This window comes from Heterodontus francisci, chromosome 5 (assembly GCF_036365525.1).
Source record: "Heterodontus francisci isolate sHetFra1 chromosome 5, sHetFra1.hap1, whole genome shotgun sequence".
Lineage (NCBI taxonomy): Eukaryota > Metazoa > Chordata > Chondrichthyes > Heterodontiformes > Heterodontidae > Heterodontus > Heterodontus francisci.
In genome coordinates, this window is record NC_090375.1 from 67549153 (window position 1) to 67575088 (window position 25936).

The 25936-nt window shown below is 43.7% G+C and overlaps 1 protein-coding gene across 2 annotated transcripts in view; it reads left to right on the forward strand.

Annotated features, from left to right (window-relative positions):
• The window catches only part of rad54b (RAD54 homolog B), a 246674-nt gene that overhangs the window by 143546 nt on the left and 77192 nt on the right, over positions 1 to 25936 (forward strand). Inside the window, exon 1 of one of the 2 annotated variants that reach the window (XM_068031595.1) lies at positions 18538 to 18672. The exons of the other annotated variant lie outside the window; for it this stretch is intronic. The gene's annotated coding sequence lies outside the window, so the exon portion shown is untranslated. Of the gene's footprint in view, positions 1 to 18537; positions 18673 to 25936 lie in introns of those variants that run through there. 2 annotated transcript variants of the gene reach the window in all.

A 25936-nucleotide genomic window follows, 5' to 3' on the forward strand; every position in this document is an offset into this window, starting at 1 on the left:
TGTTTTATAAAGAACAGACCAATCACAAACCCAGATGGCGTTTCGCGTTTACTCTTAAGCTGCAATGCTGAACACTCTCGCTCCCTTTAAAACATTGCAGCTGTCAGTTTCATAGCAGACAGGCACTGAAGTCAGGAATAGTGGTTTCCCAACTTTCGACAGATTCGGGGTTTTTTGGCAGGCTTTTCATAAAGAAAAATGTGGGAACCCGCCAGAAAGTCCGGAATCTGTCCAAAGTTGGGAAACCGCTATTCCTGATGTCAGCACGTGTCAGCTGTGAAACTGATGGCTGCGATTTTTTTAAAAAGCCGGTCTGGAAGAAGAAGCCAATGGGAAATTTCTCATCTCTGAAATACATCCATGGGCTGGATGGAAATCTTTGGCGCGCTGGATTGTGGCTGTGGGCCATTTGACAACCCTGATGTAGGCCATCAGCTTCCTCGGTATTTATCAGTTCTCAATCCCTTAAATTTCTCCAGTACTTTTTCTCTGCTGATATCAATTACCTTAATTACCTTAAGCCCTGAGGTTACCCTAAATTTTTGGTATTTAACTTGTGTTTTCCACTCTGAAGTCAGACATATTTTTTGTTCAATGTCTCTGCCATTTTGTCATTTCCCATGATAATTTCTCCTATCGCTGCCTCTAAGGGACTGTTTACTTTAGCTACTCTCCTTTTTATATACTTGTAAAATCTCTTACAATCTGTTTTTATATTCCTGGCTAGTTTACTCATATTCTATTTTTTCCCTTTTTTTTAATCAACTTTTTCGTCAACCTTTGCTAGTTTCTAAAACGTCCCAATCCACAGGCTTGCTACTGTTCTTGGTGACATTTTAAGTGTCTTCATTTAATCTAATACTATCCTTAACTTCCTGAGTAAACCACGGATGGATCTTTCTTGCTGAGATTTTGCTTTTAAATCCATTGTACTTTTGTTGAACATTTTGAATTGTTTCTTTAAATGTTCCCCACTGTTCATTTACTGCCATACCTTTTAGTCTATTTATCCAATCAACCATAGCCAGCTTTCCCCTCATACCTAAGTAATTGGTTTTAAGTTCAAGATTTGTGTTTGTGATTGGAGTATGTCACTTTCAAACTTAATAACACAACTGAATTCCATATTATCACTTTTGTTTGCAACAGATCTTTTACTATGATATAAGTAATGAATTTCCATCTCCTTGTGTGCTACAATTTAAAAAAATTAAAATTGGGTATGCGTAACATGCCAGAATTAGAGGAGTGCAGATATTTTGGAGGGTTGTGAGGCTAGAGGAGATTACAGAGGTAAGTTTTAGGTTTTGTTCTGCAGTTATTAATTTATGGTAGACCATTAAAGGAACAGAAGCAGTGTGAATGAAGTTACCACTGACGTATGTTACTAATTTTAGGTGGCATATATTTACAATCTTCATAAAATAAATGCTCTACAAGAGTGCATGTGGTTAAATTGCTTCCCAGGATGGACGTTACCTCTATCTTGTAATATGAGAATATTTCCATCTTGTCAATGGTAGGAGTGCACCAGAATTATACGTCCAAAGTGTGTTAACACAGTGGTTCTTTTTGGTTGAGGGACCCCTTTTTAAATGAAATTAACAAGCAAAAATACCCCATCTAATTTATAATGATATGTAACATAACATGAATGTACTGCATGTAAAGAGTTAAAAAAAAATACTTTTAAGAAAGCAGTTATCAGTGAGATGGGTATGCCTGCTTCTCGCTGCAGTCTATCTATCGTGGACAGGAGGAAGGGGCTGGTGGGGGGGTGGGGTTGGTGGCTGCTGGTGGAGGAGCAGAGCATGGAGATAGACCTAGCAGTGCAGAGGGATAGCAGAGTGAGGAGACAGCAGGAGCACAGTGGGGGAGCAGAACCAGGACAGAGCACGAAGGGAGCAGGGGACACCAGGAGCAGTGGGGGTAGTAGAGTGTGCCTCTGGCTGCCGCTCATTCGATTACTCGAGCACAGTACCGAGTGGTCGCTCACCTGTAAGGCTGGCCCTGCATCATGGACCCCCTGGAATGTCTCTACAGACCACTATATTAATGGACAGTATACTGATGCTACAATTTGCCTCAGCACCTAAGCTATGTAGAAAAATCCCAGCCAGGGTACTTGCTTCTGGTTAGCATTCCAGTGATTCTTATTGGATAGTACAAATGTGTAAACATGGATCAGGATATGATCAAATTAAGGTCACAAGGTTCTGGGTTCAAGTCCCAATCCAAGGCTTAAGCACAAAAATCAAGGCTGACACTCCATTGCAGTACTGAGATAGCATTGCCCTGTCGGAGGTGCCATCTTTCGGATGAGACTTTAAACCAAGGCTTGCTCAGGTTGATGTAAAAGATCCCATGGCACTATTTCGAAGAAGACCAGGGGAGTTATCCTGGTGTCGTGGTCAGTATTTATCCCTCAAACAACATCACAAATACAGATTATCTGGTCATTATCACATTGCTGTTTGTGGGAGCTTGCTGTATGCAAATTGGCTGCTGTGTTTCCTGCATTACACAGTGACTACACTTCAAAAAGTACTTCATTGTCTGTAAAGTGCATTGAAACATCCAGTTGGTCATTAAAGGTGCCATATAAATGCAAGTCTTTTTTTAAACTGTAATTTTCTCCCCATAATGAAATGGTTTGTCAACATTAACTATCTGGGCTTTTTCATAGCAAACAATATCTTGAGTGAGGCATCGGAGTTCTGCCACATCCCAGAAAGAGTCAGGAGAAGAGAAAAATTGGATCAGGAATGTTGTTTTAAAGGAAATGGAAGTCCTCTGTGCCATGAAAAACAGCCCTATATATTCTATATATTTTAAGTACTGTTCATTTCCTTCAAAAAAATTCTTAAGTTATGCTTATTGAAATTTAATTTTATACATTCTCTTGAAGCATTTTAGTTCATCTGTGCTTAGTGTTTTTTGAGGTAATAGAAGTAACATTTAATTTATTCCAAAGCAGGATCTATATCGGTTTGAAACTCAAGGGATTATCTTAAATGTTCACATCTAACCCAAGCATATAGGGCACGCAGTTTTGCTTGGTAAAGCCTGTTGTTTGGGTGCTACAGGTGACACTCTGGGACCAAAACGGTGTCTGATCCATGCGCACATACTTCTGCTGCAAATCGCGTCAAGTGCTGTCTTAGTACAGCTAACATCTGCCAGAAGTATCCAGACAGGTAAATCATGATGTCAATCAGAGTACAATGTTGATTTGATGCCAGCTGTGCATTTTGGAGCTCAACGCTCCAGCCGCACCCTCCCTTAACCTCGCACTGCTGAATTTGCAGGCACCGCATGTCAACTCTGCTATATACCAGAACAGATTCCGCTCCCTCTTTGTTCAACTGGTGTGCAACCATAGGCAGCATCTTGTGCAGGTGAATGCCCAGTATTCTGGCAACAATCATGATGCCTTCATTCTGCGACAGTCCGCTGTGCCAGCCGCATTTCAGCCACCACTGAAAGGGTAGCTATTGGGCAACAAGGACTATCCTTTGATGGCCCACACACTGCACATCATGCATACAATGAAAGCTGGACAAGCAGCAGGAAAGTCTGTCCACTGGCACTATTTAAAGGGATCGTCAACTACTTACTGGTTAATTTTCAATTGACTTCTTCTGGCTGTTGCAAAATTCTACAAGTTTCTCGTGCTTTCCATAGTTCTTTCAACTTACTAAGATCTACAGGAAGTGGTCTGGCAGGTGCTGAAGGACTTTTTGTGACTTCAAGCCTTCTGCAGAAACCATTTGCTCCCAAACATGGGAGCACAAGTAGGCATTCCTTTTGAATACAGCATAACGTAGAGAATGAGCAGAGTCCATGTCGAGCAGAGCAAACTGCCAGAAGAGAGAGGAGAACATTTCGCAATTCACTGTTCACTGTTGAGTAAGGAGGGGGCGGTCACTGAGCCCCTCTCTTCAGAGAGCTAACTACATTTTGTTCTCTCTTGCCAGAGACCGGCAGACGGAGGGATTGCAGGCTTTCCCATGGTGCAGGGTTCCATTGATTGCATGCATATCGCTTTGCAGGCACTGCATGTGAACTCTGCTATATACCAGAACTGATTCCGCTCCCTCTTTGTTCAACTGGTGTGCAACCACAGGCAGCATCTCATGCAGGTGAATGCCCAGTATCCTGGCAGCAATCATGATGCCTTCATTCTGCGACAGTCCGCTGTGCCAGCTGCATTTCAGCCACCATTGCAAACCAAAGGGTGGCTGTTGGGCAACAAAGGCTATTCTTTGGCCCATACGCATGCACATCATACATACGATGAGAGCCATGCTGTCACACAAAATGTGTTCGAGCAGAGCATAGAGGTGCTGAAACAACAGCTCTGGAGGAGCCCTGTAGTACTCGGCAGCATCCTTCACTTTGCTGCCCAATGTTGCATAAGTAGGTCACTGAAGCTCTATGTTCCAAGAGAGCTGAATAACATTCCCTCTTGCCAAAGGCAAGCTGGCAGAGCGAGCACATGACTTTGAAAGGATTGCAGGCTTCCCCATGGTGCAGGGTGCCATTGACTGCACGCATGTTGCTTTGAGAGTGCCGCATATCAACTCTGAGATGTACCGCAACTGAAAGGAAGTCCACTTTCTCAATGTCCATCCAGCGTGCAACCATATCATGCAAGTCATGACCCTGCTGTATCCTGGAAGCAGTCATGATGCCTTCGTTCTGCCGCAGACCGGTGTGCCAGCTGCATTTGAGACACCATGACAAATTAGAGATTGCCTATTGGCAACAAGGATAATCCTTTGACAACATGGTTCTTTACTTTGGTGCGCACATATGGGAAGCATACATATAATGAAAGCTATGCTGCCAGACAAAATCTGATAAGCAAATCATCGGAGTGTTTAAATAACGTGTCTGCTGCGAGGAGCCCTGCAGAATGCAGCAGAGCAGCTGTCAAGTTTGTGGTAATCTGCTGCATTCTGCACAACATTGCCATCATGAGGCAATGGCCCCTGTCGCCAGTTATATGGCAAGCAGCTGAGGAGGAAGAGGAAGGGAGAAGCCAAGCTAGACAGCCCCTTTCTTGCCAGGCTATCTTTGACAACTAATTTGACTGTGATACCAGTAACCACAATCCCAATTCCCCAGTAACCAACAGTCCCACACCGTGCCTTCCCTCTGCCACTGACCATCATAGTGTCTGCATGGTCAAAATACAAAAATAAAAGCCACCACTTAATAAGCATTTCTACCACATCTATAAATGATATCATGAAATATTGCAATTAAACATAAACTAATCATTCTTGTGCATGCCCTGTCTTTTGTGTGCCTTTGCCTGTCCTAGTGCTTCTATGCAGTGTGACCCCAGTAGCTGCAGCATGGTGGAAAGCTGCTGACTTTCAGTGGAGGAGAATGCAGATGATTCTGGAGGATGATCTCGCAGCTCTGGGCCTGGGAGGCCCAGTTGTAGATTGCACCATCTCTGCATGGAGAGCAGCAGTCTGGGCTAGTTGGCTGACAGGCAACAGCAAAGGCGCTGGCAGACTGGTAGGTGGGAGGACAAATACTGTCATCCTGTGGGGACAGCAGGTTCATACTCCATGAAGCCACAACCACTTCTCCAAGGAGACACCTCAACATTCCTAGTCATCTGTTGAAAGATAGATTGCTGGACTGCAAACGTTTGAACACTGTAATCCACAGCATGATTGCAGCATTCTAACCTTGCACCAGTCAGACCTTCCACTGCACACTTGGACATTGGGTGGCTTCTGCTTGTGCTGCAGTGAAAGTTGCGACATCGGCCATCAGACGCTGTATGAAGGCAGGCTTCCCAATACACCAAGCACTTGGTTGTGCATACCCGTCAGCGTTCTTTCTATGACTTCTTCTGTAAGCTGCCCCATCAATTGCCTCATCTGACTCCTTTGCAGTGGAACCAGTGTGCAACCTTGCTCTTCGGCTGGCTGGCACCTGTGCTATCCTTGTCCCCAGCCCTGGCTGCAGCACACTGCTGCTTGGTGTTTGACCACATTTAGATACCACCTGTAATTACACAGTGTCAGTATCTGAGCTGGTGGCTGCAAGTGTGAAATTATCTTCCTACTGTTCCTCTACCGCCTTGCCAGGCTGCACCTCTTTGGTATCTGGTGTAAGATTTAGAACCTTACTTATAATTTGTTCTTGGACCAGACAATAAGAATTCAGATAAGGAGACACCTAATGTAGTGATATCAGGATGATTTATTAAGGCTAAAAGCAATACTTAACAAATCCACGACAGTCAATATCCTAGTCCAGATGGTCTTTACTCACCACTGGCTCTAGTGGCACAGATAGCGTGTGACTCCTCTTGTCTCTCCCTTTGTCATCTTGAGATCTGTGCACCAAACCCCTCTCGGTCTGTTCCTTTATCCTTCGTAGCCGGTGGCTCCTCCTGTGCACTGGTTCATACATATCGCTGTTTCAATTGGTCTGCCATTTTGTTTGTCAGTACTCCCGTTTGCACATTAATCATGATCACATGTGTAAAACAATGTGCACAAACAGTCCATTATAACCTTGAGGTCCATTAGATCGTACATTTCCAGCAAGACTCATCCTACTTCTCTGTTACAACTTGTTCACAACTTGTTACTTAGTTTTCGATATCTGTTCTTTTCTTTCCCTTTATCTGTTTGTTATAAGTCTCTATCACAAATTAATTCTGGTTGACTCAAACTGTATAGGCAGTATTTTTTCCAGTAAGATACACAGCTAAAGTTAACTTCATTTACCAAAAGCTTATACAAAGCATATATATATATATGAAAGTACATAAAATGCATAATATAAAAAAAGACCAGTAAAAATGACAGAATCCATATTTCTTATACTCGAAGGCAAAAGGGTAGGGCTGTGAGGAGAGAGAGGAAAGTCAGGTGAATGCTTCCACTGTCTGCAGCTTGTAAATCAACAGAGATTGTAGGATGAGGGGGAAGTTGGATGTGAGAAGGGGAATTAGGTATCTTCATCTTTAGTGGTTTCAGCCCTGCCACTGACCAAGGCCTTAGCAATGGCCATTTCAATAATGGTCAGTACTGTTTCTTCCATGGGTGTTAGGATATGCAGGTGTGCCTTTCTCCTCTGGTTAGTTTCTGCTGCCTCTGGTTGTGTGCCACCTTGTCTTGCAAGGGCGAGAGAAGTGTGTTACTGAGTGTCGTGTATTCTGTTTGGATGATGTGGCTGTCGTGATTGAATAACTGGTATTGTATGCAAGTTGAGAGATCTGGGTGTGAGGTTTGCAGTAGTTCTAGGTGTGTGAGCATGAGGTGAAGCATATGATTGCTAGAGATTGTTGGGTTGGTGACTGGTGGGGATGTGGTGAATTGAGCAGTGGCTGAGGCTGCTGTTGGTGGGATGTGACATTTGAAGATGCATTAAGTGACCTTGACCACTCGTGTTAGATCATTGTGGCACTGCATGCAGGTCTTTGGAGCTTGACTCCTTGAGTTTACCTGCACAGCTATCTGTTCTCACTGCCTTTTGACTGTGTCTGTGGAGGGCCCCCTACCTTACTATGGATGCAAGACATCCCTCCTCCTTATCTCTTCTCCACCAAGACCCTCCAGTGTAATGTCAGAAAACTTTGGAGCCCGCTCTTTCCCATGTTGTGCCATTGCACACTGTTTCCCAGGACAGATTCACTTCTCACATGACTCCCAGCACTGTTCCAGCCACAATGCACTTCCCCTTTATGAGATGCAGATCAGCTTTTAAGAGTGCAGGTTAGCTTTGAGTACTGCTAGGAAGGTATGATTTTGGGCCCCATGCTGTTGGTTTCAGTCAATGAACAGCATGATCAGTGCTGGCTGCATGCAGAAATTATGATGAAGAGGCAGCACGAAGTTGGTGTGGCTACCTGTATTTAGATCAATGGGCTTGGGTTAATTATGCATCGCAATCCCTGTGCTTGATTTGGGTCTCTGTCCAATTTGACCCCATATTGTTTAATGTAAATTTAGATCATCCAGCTCATCCCACTTAATACATATGCATTAACCGATGACGGGTGACAGGACAGCAACATAATAAATAAGCAAATAAACATGAGAAGAAATGTATCTTTTTGGAAGGAGCAGAAGAGAAAAGACTTTTCCTAAATTTTGTAATTTTTTGGCACATTCCTAACAAAACACTTAGTTGTGTGTGTGCTTATAAATTCTCTTCAGACATGAAAGAGGTTCATGGTGTCTTAGATTAATGTCAAATGTAAGAAGATCAAAACCAGTCACCTAACAAATTAAAACTTGTATTTTTAAGGTAGATTGAACCTCTCAAGATTTCTTAAAATATTGTTAAAGTCTAAACTTGCCATGATATTGAGGGACTAACGAGATAAAATTATTTTTTTCTACTACAAGCACAAAATCGATGGTTAACTTACCTGCGTCACAAAAAAGCATTTAAAAGATGTTGATAAATGTTTTTTGATGACTCCATAGAGTGTTAAAATACCAACCATGCATAATACAGTGAAAGGAAATGAGTTTTGTAGTGTAATTCCCCAAATAAATTCCTAATCTGAGCGCTCTCATCGATTGTAGATCCCAAGCACAGAGGAGGGGATTGCACCAACTGTTTTTGTGCAATTCTAGTGGCTGTATCAACAGCAGCATTATCAGATCACTGGGTCCACATCTTCCCTCCATCAACTGGCTCTCTGCCTGCAATATGATTCATGGTCTCAAAAGACTTTAAAAAAAATTTAATTGTAATTAGCCACATAAAATGTATCTTGATAAAGAAGGATCAAGTAATTTACTGTTTTTGATGAGTTCTTAAAAATCATTGTATATTAAAATTCTGAATCTGATTCACTGTGCTTTCTCAAAACAGTGAGTTCATGGGCCACTTTGACATTGTTCTGAATAAATATTTTGCAGTATTTCCATGTCTGTTTTTATTAGTTCCAGCTAACTTCTGAGTGTTTGCATCTTGCTTTACGATGCAGACCACTGACAATAATTGTTCTTTTATTCCCATATATTCTATCAATTTTTTTCCTTCCCCTCCTGAAAATTTTGATTCCACGGTTATGGTACCACAGACACCAGGCACATTCTGATACACCATTCCTTCTCCCTCCCAAGTGACCATGAGTGTTATGTGCTATTCACTTGAAAGCCCAAACCAGTCTTCACTTGGTATCCACACATATCACATCTAGCAGGCCTCACTGGATACCAATCAGAAGCAAATATTTCCTTCATTAAGTGGTGTTGATGCTGATAGTACTCCCCCAATTAATTCAACATTGGCTGGGATTGAAGCTAGGACCTTCCCAGTCAACTTAGTTTACTCTTTAAACTAGTTAAGCTGTCAAAGAACAATTGCAATTGTGTATCTCAGCTTTTTTTTGGTGTAAGTAAATTCATCATTATCAACTCCGAACAGGACTGCTGATGCGATCTAGGTTTATTACGGGATTTTTTGTAGATAAATTAGCAGAGTTACTAAGGGTCACTCTACAGTAACGTTCCTTAAATTGTAAGTACTGGGATTACCAACGGCTTTGAAGGCATTAGTCTTCTCTTCTTAGGCAGTCCCTCGGGAACGAGAGTGACTTTCTTCCACTCCAGGGTTGTACGTCCTTAGGTGACAGAATAGTCCAATTCTGGATCCGCACACTCTGCCACAGGTGGGGCAGCTGGTGTTTGATGAGGCGAGTGAATGGGATGCTCGAAATTCCAAACGCTGCTTCTGCAGTTTGCATGGCTGGGCATGTGGACTTTGTTCAAACTGGCTGGCGCTGTCGCAGATGCTTCTTCTCCATTTTGGGCAGTCTCGGGCAGGAGATTCCCACGAATCTCCTGTGATAGCAACCACAACATGGTATAATTTAAGCTTGTTGTGGAGAAAGAAATAGACAAGTTGCAAAAAAAGGTTTTGGATTGGAGGAGAGTGAATTTTAGTAAAATAAGGCAGGATCTGGCCAAGGTAGACTGGAAAGAGTTACTTGTCGGGAAATCTACAGAAGAGCAATGGGGGGCATTCAAAAAGGAAATGGGGGAGGGTACAGGCCCAACATGTTCCCTCTATGGTACTAGGTAGGAGCAACAAGCCCAGAGAACCTTGGATGACCAGAAGCAGTCAGGGTACGATGAGAAGGAAAAGAGAGGCTTTTAGCAAATACAAGGAGAGCAAATCAACGGAAGCATTAGTGGAGTACAGAAAGTGTAGGATGGAGCTCAAGAAAGCAATTAGGAGAGCAAAGAGGGGATATGAGAAAGCTCTGGCTGGTAAAAGTAGGGAAAATCCCAAGATATTCTATAAGTATATCAATGGGAAGAGGATAACCAGGGAAAGAGTAGGACCCATTAGGGACCAAGGGGGAAATCTGTGGGTGGAGCCAGAGGACATTGGTAGGGTGTTGAATGAATACTTCACATCTGTCTTCACCCAAGAGAATGAGGATGTAGAAATGGAACTCAGAGAGAGAGACTGTGAGGTTCTTGAGCAAATTGTCAGAGGGAGTGACAAGGTATTGGAGGTTTTGGCAGGCTCAAAAGTGGACAAATCTCCAGGTCCGGACGATTTGTGTCCCAGGATGCTGTGGGAGGCGAGGGTGGAGATTGCAGGGGCTCTGACCCAAATTTTTAATTCCTCTCTGGCCACGGGGGAGGTGCCAGAGGACTGGAGAACAGCTAATGTGGTCCCACTATTCAAGAAAGGTTGTAGAGATAAGCCAGGGCTACAGACCAGTGAGTCTCACGTCAGTGGTAGGGAAACTATTGGAGAAAATTCTGAAGGAGAGAATCTATCTCCACTTGGAGAGGCGAAATTTGATTAGGAATAGTCAGCATGGCTTTTTCAGGGAGGTCATACCTAACAAATTTGATTGAATTTTTTGAGCATGTGACCAGGTGTGTAGATGAGGGTAGTGCAGTTGATGTAGTTTACATGGATTTCAGCAAAGCCTTTGACAAGGTCCCACATGGGAGACTTATCAAGAAAGCAAATGCACCTGGGATACAGGGTAACTTGATAAGGTGGATTCAAAATTGGCTTAGCTGTAGGAGGCAGAGAGTGATGACAGACGGCTGTTTTAGTGACTGGAAGCCAGTGTCCAGTGGCATACCACAGGGATCTGTGCTGGGTCCCCTATTGTTTGTCATTTATATAAACGACATAGATGACTATGTGGGGGGTAGGATCAGTAAGTTCGCGGATGACACAAAGATTGGCCGAGTGGTTATCAGTAAGTGGAGTGTCTCCGGTTACAGGAAGATATAGACGGGATGGTCAAATGGGCAGAAAAGTGGCAGATGGAGTTTAACGCTGAAAAGTGTGAGGTGATACACTTTGGAAGGAGTAATGTGACACGGAAGTATTCAATGAATGGCCTGACACTGGGAAGTTTCGAGGAACAAAGGGACCTTGGCGTGTTTGTCCATAGATCTCTGAAGGCAGAAGGGCAGGTTAATAGGGTGGTGAAAAAGGCATATGGGACACTTGCTTTTATCAATCGAGGCATAGATTACAAAAGCAGGGAGGTCATGTTGGAGTTGTATAGAACTTTGGTAAGGCCACAGCTGGAGTATAGTGTGCAATTCTGGTCACCACATTATAGGAAGGACGTGATTGCACTGGAAGGGGTGCAGAGGCGATTCACCAGAATGTTGTTGCCTGGGATGGAACATTTAAGCTATGAAGAGAGGTTGGATAGGCTTGGGTTGTTTTTGCTGGAGCAGAGAAGACTGAGGGGTGACCTGATCGAGGTGTACAAGATTATGAGGGTCATGGACAGGGTGGATAGGGAGCAGCTGTTCCCCTTCGTTGAAGGGTCAGTTATGAGGGGTCACAAGTTTAAGGTGAGGGGCAGGAGGTTTAAGGGGGATTTGAGGAAGAACTTTTTTACCCAGAGGGTGGTGACGGCCTGGAATGCACTGCCTGGGAGGGTGGTAGAGGCGGGTTGCCTCACATTCTTTAAAAAGTACCTGGATGAGCACTTGGCACGTCATAAACATTCAAGGCTTAGGGCCAAGTGCTGGTAAATGGGAATAGGTAGACAGGTCAGGTGTCTTTAATGCATCGGTGCAGACTCAATGGGCTGAAGGGCCTCTTCTGCACTGTATTATTCTGTGAATCAGTGGAGATGTTACATTTGTTCAGGGAGGCTTTAAGAACATCCTTGTAGAATTTCCTCTGCCCTCCTGGTAACCTCTTGTCATATTGGAGCTCAGAGTAGAAAGCTTGTTTTGGAAATCTTGTGTCAGGCATGCGGACAATGTGGCCCGCCCAGTGTAATTGACTAGCCATGACAGTGTCTCGATACTGGGGATGTTGACCTGAGAGAGGACGTTGATATTGGAGCACCTGTCCTGCCACTGAATTAGCAGGATCTTGCGGAGGCACCGTTCGTGATATCTCTCCAGGGCTTTGAAATGTCTGCTGTACAGTGTCCGTGTTTCCGACGCATACTGGAGGGCAGGTAACACTGTGGCCCTGTAGACCATGAGCTTGGTGCCAGGCTTGAGGTCTTTGTCGTCAAACGCTCTTTTCCTCAGACGACTGGAGGCTGCACTGGTACACTGGTGGCAATGCTGAGTTTCATCGTCAATGCCTGCCCTTGCTGAGAGGAGGCTCCCAAGATATGGGAAGTGATCCACATTGTCCAGTGGTTCACCGTGGATCTTGATAGTCGGGGGGAACAGTGTCGTGCTGTGGGAGCAGGCTGGTAGAGGACCTTTGACTTCCGAATGTTTCGCTTAAGGCCCATTCTTTCATCCACTTCCGTGAATGCATCGACGAGGGTTTGAAGTTTGGCCTCTGAGTATGCACATACGCAAGCATCGTCAGCAGACTCCAGCTCGATGACAGAGGTTGGAATGGCCTTGGTTCTGGACTGGAGGCGACGTAGGTTAAATAGTTTGCTGCTCGTCCTGTACAGTAGATCTACTCTGTCAGGGAGCTTCAAGAAGATGAGGTGGAGTGTTGTGGCGAGGAAGATGGAAAAGAGCCTTGGTGCGATGACACAGCCTTGCTTGACCCTAGTTTGCACTCGGACTGGGTCAGTGGAAGATCCATTGGCAAGGATTACAGCTTGCATGTCGTCGTGCAGCAGGCAGAGGAGGGTGACGAATTTCTGCGGGCAGCCAAATATGAGGAGGATGTTCCATAATACCTCTCAGTTGATAAAGTCGAAGAAGGTCATGTATAAAAGTTGCTACTGCCCCCTACATTTTTCTTGGACATGATCGTCACAGCAAGATAACTCCATTGTGCCTTTGGAATCAGAGTTCTGCTTCTCTCTCCACAGATGCTCCTTGACCTGCTGAGTATTTCCAGCACTTTCTGTTTTCATTTCAGATTTCCAGCATCGGCAGTATTTTGCTTTCATTTTATTTGGCATTTGGTTGTTTTCTTTACACAGTTGGAGATTGGACATTTCCATACTTACACATGAATCCAATTTCCTTTTAAGTTTATTTCAACTAGCAGAAAGTACTTGAAAGATCTCTCTGTTCAGGATGCTGCAACCAGTCCTGGGGTATTGAGACATTTTGGGCTTTAAATATTACATTGGAATAATTACTATCTATCCATTTTCACAGTGGTGGGAGAGGACAAAACACCACTGATACAGGAGAACCCAAAAATAAATTAAAGGGAGGAACTTTACAGATTTAATATGTTTAAAAAAGGTATTGGAGAAAATAATGGTACTTAAAATCGACAAATCTCTAGGACCAGGTGGTTTTCAGCTCGAGTATTAAAAGAAATAGTAGGGAAATTGGTACTGGGACCTCAATTATTCCCCATATATATCAATGCTTTGGATGAGTTGTATATCCAAGTTTGCAGATGATACTAAGGTGGCACAATAAGTTCAATGTTCCTTCTAATTTTCTCTTTGCTGTTCACAACCTATTTGTTGCACTGCGCAGTCCCTTTAAGTCTGCTGCGCATCCATGCATGCAGGCATCTGAAAGGGAACATTGGTTGTGCACAGCCTGTTTGTTCCCTGCACGGTTTGTTCAGAATGCTGCGTGACCACGGAGCTCAGAGAGAACATTGAGTAAGCTGTGAAGATGATAGCAGGAAGTTGCAGTGAGATGTAAAGCGACTAAGTTATTGGGAAGAGCAATGCCAGATGGAGTTCAGTGTGGAATGTTTGAGCTTGTCCACTTTGGAACTGAGAAAAACAAATTGGAATATTGCTGTAATACTGAGAGACTAGGAGCTGTGGAAAAGCAAAGGGATTTAGGTGTCGAGGATCACAAAGCTAGTGCACAGGTACAAAATTAATCAAAAAAGGCTAATTGAATGTTTGACCTTTACCTTCTCAATTTCGTATTTCAATATTTGAGATAATATTTCAGTTGTATAGATCTTCCCATTTGGCATACTGCATTCAGTTTTCAGTGCCGAACCTTAGGAAAGACATGTAACATCCACTTGTAACATTTTCCAGTTCTAACTATAGGTCACAGATCTGAAATGTTGGTCAGAATTTTACTTCGGGCTAGAGGCCCCGTCCACTGACAGAAAAAGTTGATGGCGAGCCCGCCTCCTCCGGGCTTGGAAGCCACACCATAATTTTACGTGGCCCAGGCCCTTAATTGGCCTCGGGCAGGATTTCCATCCCTCTGAGGCAGGATGTCCTGCCTCCAAGAGCTGCCGAGCAATCAGTGGGCTGGCAGCTCTTCAGACCCAGCAGCGTCACCAGGAACGGTGGCCACTGCTGGAACTGCACCCAGCCAGGACCAGCAACATGGATAAGGCCCTGGAATGCAGATAAGTGTGTGGGGCCTCACCAGGGACAATTGGCTGTGCCCTGGCAATGCGGAGAATGGGGCATCACTCAAGTGGGGGTTGGGGATGAGGTGCTGCAATGGGGACGGCTTGTGCTGCAGGGGAACCCTCCATCAGGCACAGGGTGTCTGATCAGGAGGGTGCCCCCCCCCCCCACAGCATACAAGGAGGTCACCAGGTTTTACTGAACCGCCCACCCAGTGGCGGTGGGAGAAGACCATTAAGTGGCAATTAATTAACCACTTAAGGGCCTTAATTGGCCTGGGACAGGTGGGCCGTCTGTTCAGCGGGGTCAGGAAGGCAACGGGAATAGCACCCCCTGCCTCCCACTCAATTTTAGGCCCCGCCTCCAGCCTGCTTCTGCAAGGGCAAAAAATTCCAGACTCTCTATCTCTCTCCACAGATGCTGCCGGACCTGCTGAGTATTTTTAACATATTCTGTTTAGATTTCAGGAAAGGTACATATTGACCTTGGAAGGAGTAAGTGCTCTATTCACGAGAAGGCTTAAAGGGTAAATTATGAGGATAGGTTGCAAAACTTTTGCCTGTATTCCCTTAAGCTTTGATTTAATTGAAGTGTTAAAATGTTGAAGGGATTTGGTACAGTTAACTACTTTCTCTTGTTGGGGAATCCAGGGCATGGGGCTAATCTTAAAATAAGAGCTAGACCATTTAAGAGGGCACTAGATTTATTACTTCCTGGCACTAGCCCAGAGCAACCTTTTTGATTGTGATAGATGGAAGACTTTAATCAACAGAATAACCTTTTAGGATAATTTTTGGGTAAATGCATTATCTTTGTATTGAATTCAACCCACTGATTCTACTTTATTTCCCTCATGACTCTTGGCCCCCCAAAATGTTATGTTTTAATCTACCTTTACTGCAATGCTTGATTGCCCTGAAGAAGCTTGTCCACGTTAGAGGTGCTTTGCTTTTACATAACTTCCTTTGTAGTTACCATAACAGGGCTTTGCTAGTGGATGAATGACTTTAGTATTATTTTGTTCCACTGTAAATCCAAGAAAATTATTGGCCACATCATTGGAAGTTGACCTCACTCTGCCAGCAGTCACAGTCCCGATCCCAGGCCTTTTGGTTACTGTGGCTGAGTGCCTGGGCGTAATTACTCAAAGCACAAAAGCCATCAGCCACTTTTACTTAGTATCATATTTTATAACAACGCCAGCATCTCGTTAAAGAAAGCTAAGAGCTTTGTGAAGAAAGTAACCAGCCAGTGGTCCAACAGATTGCAGTAAAGAACTGTCTCTGTGGTAGTTAGAAAAGCCAACAGAATGTACTGTGCAAATAAAAGGCTCTGAAAAAAATAATTCACTGAGAGAAGACTCAACACCATAGATGTGCAGCGTGAAATCTTCGATGTATACTCCAGCTCCAAGATCCACGTTTGGGCAGAACATAAACCCTCACTGGGGAAGAAATTTCTTTGTGTAGTGCAGCTTTACACAGACTTATGTCAATTCCCCAGGAGCAGACCTTGGCCTTGGCACTACTGGCACGGCCCACCCCATGCTCATCATTGGTATTGTTGAAAACCTCCATGCAAGTAGCAGCCCATGGCACTACCTGCTCTGGGGAATTAATGGACATGAGCAAAATTTCTCCTCACTGAACCTCTCAAAAAAGGAGTGGTGAAGTTGTCCGCTGTCACCCATCCTTTTCAGTGTTTTTATGAATGATGTGTTGGGTGCCATCCATTATGGGGATTTCTGAAAGAATTACAATGCTCCTTTTTGTAGATGGACTTACCTTGGGGGGGGGGGGAGGCGGGGAACTTGTACTCTCCATCTGAACCAATGGGCTAATCATTGTGGTGTTGGGTACACAAGTGTGATGTTATAACTTTGCACAATTTGAGACAGGCATCTTGAAGGTATTGTTTGGCAGGTATGAAGTGTATCTGTTTTGGTTTTTTGATATTGGTATCTGGGTATCCTAGTGGATGGAGACTTTAGGCTGGACACAGTCTTTCAAGACTGCACTGTGAAGGGGAAAGAGAACTTCAGTGATAGCAAAATTCAGTGCAAGTTGAGTTGTGGCATACGGGAGTTTATAGTGTCAATAAACTTGCGAATTTTATGATGAGTTGTACTACTCATCATGTGTCTCCTGCTCTCTCCTTATCAAGGGTTCAAACCCACACTTTTCAGTTGCCTGAACAATTAGTAACTAACGTCTGGGGGAAGAGTAAATGGTGCCTGTTTGGAGTCAGTTTGGCTTCAGAATGACATGGCTGATGATAGAGATTCAATCTGATTCAATCTTCTGTGGCAGACTTGGAATCCAGTAACTGAGCCAAGCAGGCCCCATTGATTAATGTTTTGGATGAAAATCCTTTGTCAAAACTTTATCAGAGGTAATAACATTTATAAAGGAACAGAACAAAGGGAAGAGGAAGAGAAAACACACACACATATGCATGCGCAGAAAAATAAGTGGAATGACATGAAAAGTGCTTAAGTCGAAAATAGGAGATAGTTAAATTACAGAAGTGATATTAGTGTGAGGCAGTAGGAGGCATAATGAGAGACATCAAAGAAGGTATAAACAAGACACAGAGCGATGAACAACTGAAGTAGGTGGGGGAATAAGCAGATAGAAATTGAAGCATGGAAAATTGGCAAAGTGGATCAGGTTCCAGCAGCCTAAGAGCCTGCTAAAAGAGAAAGGAAGATTGACCCCCGAGAATGTACTCCACTTCACCAGCATGGTGTTCGGTGATAGCCAGCCATTCTGATAAAAGTCTGTACAGTCCAAGTTTAAGGAAATATGTATTTATTCTTAATGTATTATAGCCTTTTTAAAATTGATTTCTACTGTGTCCTTGAATCGTCTATTGCAATTAAATGTATGTGTTCTGGGTGACAAGTCGGAATCCCTTAGAGAGTGTCCGTTTGCTGATGCTGAGGTCAATGTAGCCAAGGATTTTCAAACCAGTAAGGGCTGAGGTTTTGCTAATCTATGTCACGGCAGTGGGTAGGCACCACTTTGAATGAATACATGATCTATGGGAGTTGGGTTATTTAGATTTTTTTTTAAGTGTGACCCAGGCATGTCGAGGACAATTTGTCTTTTGTAAGAGTTACTCTGAAATTTACTTCATCTTTGAAGACTGTTGCTATTAATTTCGATGGGAATTCTATGCTTATTTTATGAATGCTAGACTTTGTAGCATGGTTATGTTTTAAAAACTGTGATCTTTAATTCAGTGTAAAATGGACATTTGGAGGAAACATGTGACCTTATGCAAAATCTGCCCAGAGACAAGCAGGGGTCTTGGTTACCATGAGAACAAGGAACCCAGATCAAAGACTCTTTTGAAAGCAGGGTGCAAGTTTGTAACAAAGGACAATGGGTTTTGCTCTCCCAGGCCCTCAGATTATAAACAGGGAGCTAGGGGCTCTAAAATGCAGGTTTGAGTTGCAATTTTTAACACATGGAAACAAACAAAGACCCAGGTGGTTTTGCTATTGTCAGACTTATGGTTTCTGAGTATTGTCAAAGGTAAACAACTATCGACTTGTGATCTGGATAAATTCGAGAGGCTTTCCTCAGTTTGGAGGCTAAAAGAAAAAAAGGAATACCAGCAGTTAGTTGTGCAGCTCAGGCAGTGTCTGTGGAGAGAGACCAGTGAGCTGTTCCTGGAGAAGTTGCTGCTCTCAGATCACCGATGCAGCAAAAGTTTGAACCCAGTTCAAAGGCTCAATGTATGCGGAGGAGAAAAGACCAACAGGGTCACCAGAGACTGCTTTATTAACAGAAGTCCAGTCGAATGTGCTCGGAAGAAGTGAGCTAAGAGGACGTTGGCTTCGGGAAGGACACTGGGAGATCTAACCCATTGCAGCTGGGAGGAGTTTGGGACTTTTAACTGTAAGGATACCTTTTCGCCGAGAACACTGTGTAATGTATAAATGTGGTGTGGGATTTTAGAGTGCGTTAATAAGTGAATCCTGTGGACTGGTGTGCACTACCACAATGACCAGTTGCTACAGCAGCTCGGCAACAGGCGCCAACATCAAAAACAACAACTCACAGTGTCACTTGGCAGCTTCACATAGAGCACTTGTGGCAGAACCTGCCTCTCGAGGATTGGCCTTCACAGACACCAACAAAGGTGCACCAAGAGAAGACACACCCCCCTCCCTGGATTGTTTGCTGCGTGTCCATCATCTTTCGTAGATGGAGGGATGCCAACCATTAAGTGAATCGGGAATACCTGTCTCTGTAATTTAGTATATTAGCTACTAATTAAGTACTGTTTAGTTAATGTTGATTTTTAGTTTTATTTATAGTAAAAGTCTTAAAATGTGAAATCTTGTGTGATTCTTTAATTGGTCACAGGGAAGTTCATATCTTGTGTTTTAAAGTTAGCGGTCTCCACTGAGGTCGTAACACTTGTCTGCCATAATTTCAGCTGAAGATCCATAAGTTTTGGCGGAAGATCCATGGATCTGCTACCAAGTTTACAGCAGATAATTGGAAGAACCTCTGAAAACTCTGTCCCTAAGAATGCATGGTAGTTTTGTTGATCTATTTTCAAGAGAACTGGAGTTTTGAAGCTAGTCAGTATGTGTATTGGAAAAAAAATCTATCCTGCTGCATGTTCACAGGGCATGAGAACATTTTGACTTCCCCATTTGGTAAAACAATCTTAATCGGCTCAAATTATATATTGGATATAAAAAATATATAGCCCTGAAATTGCAAGGCTCTGCTCCAAACTCACAATTTTAAAATCAAATAGATAAGTAAAATACTATCAGCTTTCCGTTTACGTCGGTTTCTAATAATCTCATAGGCTTCTTGGTAAGCATGTGATTGATTCAGTTGTTCCAGGCAGAGGTAAAGAAATTATCAAATTCCTCAAAAAGAATGCTCCATTTTTGGAAACCATTTCTATTCTTGCTTACCTAAATGACATCCCTACCCTTAATTATCATTACTACTTCTCTTTTCCATCCGTTTATTCTCCTACTTAGTCCTTCTGCTGTGTTGCTTCATGTCGCACTTAGGAGCAGGAGTAGATCATTCCATTTAGATGATGGTTGATCTGTTCCTTACCTCGATCCACCTGCCTTGGTTCCATAAGTCTTAGTACTCTTGCCTAACAAAAATCTATCAATCTCAGTTTTGAAATTCTCAATTGACCTAGTCTCAACAGCTTTTTGGGGGTGAGTGTTTCAGATTTCCACTGTGTTCTGCTTGAAAAGTGATTTCTGACATCACCGCGAACTGCCTAGTTCCAATTTTAAGGTTATTCCCCTTGTTCAAATCCTTTAATCATTCTAAACATCTCTGTTACATTACCAATTAATTTTTTATACTCAACAGAATGCAAGCCTAGTCTATGCAACCTGTTCTCATAATTTAAACCTTGTATCATTCTGGTGAATCCCAGTGGTGCACCTCATTCCAAGGCCAGGATATCTGTCCTGGAGTGTGGTGCTCAGAACTGAATGCAGTACCCCAGATGGGGTCAAACCAGAGCTCTCTACGGCTATAAACATAACTTCATCCCCTTTGTATTCTGGCATTCTTGAGATAAAGGCCAACATTTCATTCGCCTTATAATTTTTCTTATATTTATCCATTAGCTTTTAGTGATTCTGCACTTGGAGCCCTAAATCTCTCTGCTCCTCCAAAGTTCCTAGCTTCTTGCCATTTAGAAAATGCCCTGATCTATCTTGTGCCCAAATTGGATGACTTCACACTTTCCCACATTGAACGCCACATGCCACAGTTTTGCTATTAACCCTCCCAGAGCCATTTGCAATTTTCTGCTCCTACCTATTTTATTTACTGTGCCACCTTTAGTGTTGTCAGCAAAGTTAGATATACGGCTCTCTATTCTTGCATCCAAGTCATTTTGAAATATAGTGAACAACTGTGGCCATAGTACAGATCCCTAGGGGACACCACTAGTCACATTCTGCCAATTTTGAGTGTAGACCCATTATCCCAAATCTATGCCTCTTACCTTACCAATTCTTTATTCAAACCCATAAGTTACCTCCGACTCCATACGCTTTTTTGGCTTTCGTACATTCTCAGCCAAGGCCTCAGTCTTCTGTTCCCCATTTCTGGTTGAGTGCATTCCCATCCCTACATCTCCAGAAGTTGAGTCTTGCTTCTCCTTCCCTCAATATGTCAAGTCTCAGACTTGAATGCAAACAGAGCTACTTTTTGTGTTGTCCCTTGCATGCTCCCTGCCACTGGCCCATCTTCTCACTCGTTCTCAACCTCACTCCTGTGACATCCCTCCCTGTTAAGCCTGTACCTTCGTACTTGTACTCTCTCCCACACCACTCTTCTTGTATGGACTGTATTCCATTCTCCCAGTTTCTCTGTCTTGATTGCATCATTGATTGATGATGCAACCTTCCATACCAGATCTTCTAATATATCCTTTTTCATTAACCAAACATTATTCCCTCCACAACCATGGTTGACAGGGCCCTCAAACGTGTTCTTCCCATTTCCTGCACTTCTGCTCTCACCCCTTCCCCTCCCTCCCAGAGCCATGATGGGGTTTCCCTTGTCCTCACCTTCCACCCCATCAGACTCCGTATTCAACAGATCGTTCTCCGCCATTTCCACCACCTCCAGCATGATGATACCACCCAACACATCTTGTCCTCTCCTCTCTTTCCAGCATTCCGAAGGGACTGACAGCCTGGTCTACTCCTCAATTACCCCCAACACCCCATCCCCTTCCCACAGCACCTTTCCATGCAAGTGCAGGAGATGCAACACCTGCCTTTTTACCTCCTCTCCTCACCATCCAAGGCCCCAAACATTCCTTTCAGGTGAAACAGCAAATTATGTGTACTTCTTTCAATTTAGTATACAGGATTTGCTGCTCACAATGTAGTTTCCTCTTCACTGGAGAGACCAAACGTAGGTTGGGTGACTGCTTTGCAGAACACATCTATTCAGTCCGCCAGCATGACCCCCGAGCTTCCGGTCACCTGTCATTTTAATTCTCCACCTTGCTTTCACGCTGACCTCTCTGTCCTCTGCTGCCTCCAGTGTTTCATTGAAACTTGATGCAAGCTCAAGGAACAGCACCTCATCTTTCGATTAGTCACTCTACAGCCTCAACATTAAGGTCAACAATTTCAGACCATAATCTGTGTCCCCATTTGAATCATTTTCTTTGCATGTTTTGGCCTTAATCTTGTTCTTCTCATGTTTTTGCTTTCAGATGGCAGCTGTTCATTATTCTGCCATTCACGCCTCCTCTAAGACACATCTTTTTTATTTCTTTACTTGTCCCATTATCACTCCCTTTGGCCCAGCACCACCAACTCTTTTGTCATTTAATGTCTTCTGTCTTCCACAAGTTCTTTTGTTCTTTTCCACCCTTCTCCATTTCACTTGCTTAATACTTATAACTATTTGCAGTTCTCATGAAAAATTATTGATTTGAAATGTTGACTCTGTTTCTCAGTCCACATATGCGGCCTGATCTGCGTATTTCCAGCATTTTCTGTTTTTATTTCAGATTTCCAGCATCTGCAGTAGTTTGCTTTTGTGTTGTGCAACCTATTCCACGTAGATTCCAACAGAAATTCCACTCTTCGTGTTTCAATCCACCTGCTATTAAAAATATCTCCTGGACATTCAACATTCTTCGAACCATTGTTCTCACTGCATTCTGAAATCCACAATCAATGCCATGTGCCGCCACTTTTGACCTCTCTTAAGCAGCACTGGCTCACTTTATCTCGAAGTTGTCCTGCTCCGCAGTTTAGTTTCATCCTTTGCCTTTTTATTTTCCTTTCAGCTGTGAAAGATTGTAAACTTCAACAACTCATGGGTACCAACATCCTTCTGGATCCTTCTCTTTCGCTTCCCTCTGACACCACCACCCCCCCCCCCCCCCCCCACCCCCAACCATCCCTTCTTTGAATCTCATGCCATGGATTCACGATGGCCTCTGACCTTCCCCTCTCTAATCCTGAATGATTTGTCCTTAGCAAAAACCTCATCTTCATCCCCTTATGCCCCACTTCAATGAATTTCGAGCTTGGCACAATGCTGAGCTTTTCCTCTGTCACCTTTTCCTCCACACCCACTTCTGTGGCTAGAAGTCTTCACCTCACTTAATGGACCTTTATACCTGTCTCTAGCTTCCCTCTTACCCTCTCTAGACCTTTTCATTGAGAACTGCCGGCGTTACATCGGCTGTCTCAATTTCTCTGCTCTCCTCACTCACTCCAACCTATCTCCCTTTGAATTTGCTGCTCTCTGTTCTCTCAGGTCCAACCCTAACAGTTATCAAAGCTGCTGACAAGGGTGGTGCTGTTGTTGTCTGACGTACTGACCTCTACCGAGCCTTACCTGGCCGATAGCCAACTCACTGACACTTCCTAGATACCCCTGGACCATTAACCCACCACCGAACATCAAGCCATTGTTTCCAGACAGTCACTGATCGCATCTCATCTCTGGACATCTTCCCTCCACAGCCTCTAACCTCAGAGGCCCCCACCCCAAACAGCCTGCTTCTCCTTCCTCCCCAAGATCCACAAACACAAGAACACAAGAAATAGGAGCAGAAGTCGACCATATGGCCCACCAAGCCTGTTTCGCCATTCAATACGATCATGGCTGATCTTGGGCTTCACTTCCACTTTCCTGCCTGCTCCCCCTATCCCTTGATTCCCTGACAGCCAAAAGATCTGTCTATCCCAGTCTTAAATGTATTCAATGATGGAGCATCCACAACCCTCTGGGGTAGAGAATTCCAAAGATTCACAACCCTTTGAGTGAAGTAATTTCTCATCTCAGTCCTGAATGATCAGCCCCTTATCTTGAGATTGTGCCCCTGTGTTCTAAATTCCTTGACCAATGGAAACAATCTATTAGATCGCCTCTCATTCTCCTAAACTCCAGAGAATACAGGCTCAATTTACTCAGCCTCTCATAATAGGACAACCTCCTCAACCCAGGGACCAATTTAGTAAATCTTCACTGCACCGCCTCCAGTGCAAGTATATCCTTTCTTAAATGTGGAGACCAAAACTGCACACAGTATTCCAGGTGCAGTCTCACCAAAGCCCTGTAGAATTTTAGTAAGACTTCTTTATTCCTGTACTCCAATCCCCTTGCAATAAAGGCCAACATGCCATTTGCCTTCCTAATAGTCTGCTGCACCTGCATGTTAACTTTGTGTGTTCCTTGTACGGGTACACCCAAGTCTCTCTGAACATCAACACTTACAGTTGCAAACCTTTGAAAAAAATATTCTGCTTTTATATTTTTATGACCAAAGTGAATTGTTGCCCACTCACTTAACCTGTCTGTATCTCTTTCTAGCCTCTCTACGTCCTCCCTGCAGCTTACCTTTCCACCTAGCTTTGTTTCATCCGCAAACTTAGATACATTACTCTCTGTCTCTTCATCCAAATCATTAATGTAGAGTGTAAATAGCTGAGGCCCCAGCACTGATCCGTGCGGAACCCCACTATTCACTGCCTGCCAACTTGAAAATGCTCCATTTATGCCCAGTGTCTGCTTCCTGTCTGTTAACCAGTCCTCTATCCATGCTAATATATTACCCCAACACCATGAGCCCTTATCTTACCTATTAATCTTTTATGTGGCATCTGATTGAATGCCTTGTCGAAAACAGGACTGCCTTAGTAGACCTATTATTTCAGTCTGTTCCTGGCCCACTGAACTTATTTCTTCCTATCTTTTCTCCTCTTATCTCTTCCCACCTACATCCTTGACTGTTCTGATTTTCTCCATCATTTTGACAGTTTCCAGTTTCCTGGTCCTAACTCTTTCCTTTTCACCCTGGACGTTCAATACCTCGACACCTCCATCCCCCACCAGGATGGTTTGAGAGCTCTCTGCTTCTTCCTTGAACACAAGCCCAACCAGTCCCCATCCAACACTACCCTGCTCCACCTTGATGAACATTGAACAACTTCTCCTTTAACTCCATTCACTTCCTCCAAATAAAAGGTTTTGCTCTGGGTACCTGCATGGGTCCTAGCTATGCCTGCCTTTTTGTGGGATATGTAGAATATCCTTCGTTCCTGTCCAACTCGGGGCCCTTCCCTCACCTCTTTTTCCGGTACATTGAGGACTATATTGGTGCCATTTCATGCTGAACTAGAAAGTGTCATTGATTTTGCTTCCAATTTCCACCATTCTCTCACTCTTCCCTTCCCTTCCTGGACTTTTCTGTCTCCCTTTCTGTGCATAGGCTATCATCCAACATCCACGATAAGCCCAAGGATTCCCACAGCTACCTGGACTAGAGTTGCTCACATTCTGCTTCTTGTAAGCTCTCATAGAGCTATTTGGCCATCCTGGATGTCTTAAAGAGGAATTCAGCTATTTCCTTACTCTTCAGTTAATAATACAATTCTCTTTGAAAGCCACGATTCAATCTGCCTCCGCCACACACTCAGGCAGTGCATCCCAGATCCTAACCACTCACCACCTAAAAAAGATATTCCTCATGTTGCCTTTTGTCCTTTTACTATTCACCTTAAATTGGCGTCCCCTGGTTCTTGACCTTTCCGCCAATGGGGCCAGTTTCTCCCTATTTGCTCTGTGAAGACCCCTCATGATTTTGAAAAACTCTCAAAACTCTCCACCTTCTCTTCTCCAAGGAGAACAACCTCAGCTTTTCCAATCTATCCACGTAACTAAAGTTCTTCATCTGTGGAACCATTCACGTAAATCTTTTCTGCACTCTCTCTAATGTCTTCATATCCTTCCTAAAATATGATGGCCAGAATTGGGCACAATACTCCAGTTGAGGCTGAACCAGTGCTTTCTAAAGGTTCACCATAACTTCCTTTCTTTTGTACTCTATGCCTCTATTTATAAAGCCAAGGATCCCGAATGCTTTATTAGCCTCTTTCTCAGCCTGTTCTGCCACCAGTTATTGCCTATCCCTAATTGCCCTTGAGAAGGTGGTGGTAAGCTGCCTTCTTGAACCACTGCAGTACATGTGAGGTAGGTACACCCACAGTGCTGTTAGGAAGGGAGTTCCAGGATTTTGACCCAGCGACAGTGAAGGAACGGCGATATAGTTCCAAGTCAGGATGGTGTGTGACTTGGAGGGGAACTTGCAGGTGGTGGTGTTCCCATGCATTTGCTGCCCTTGTCC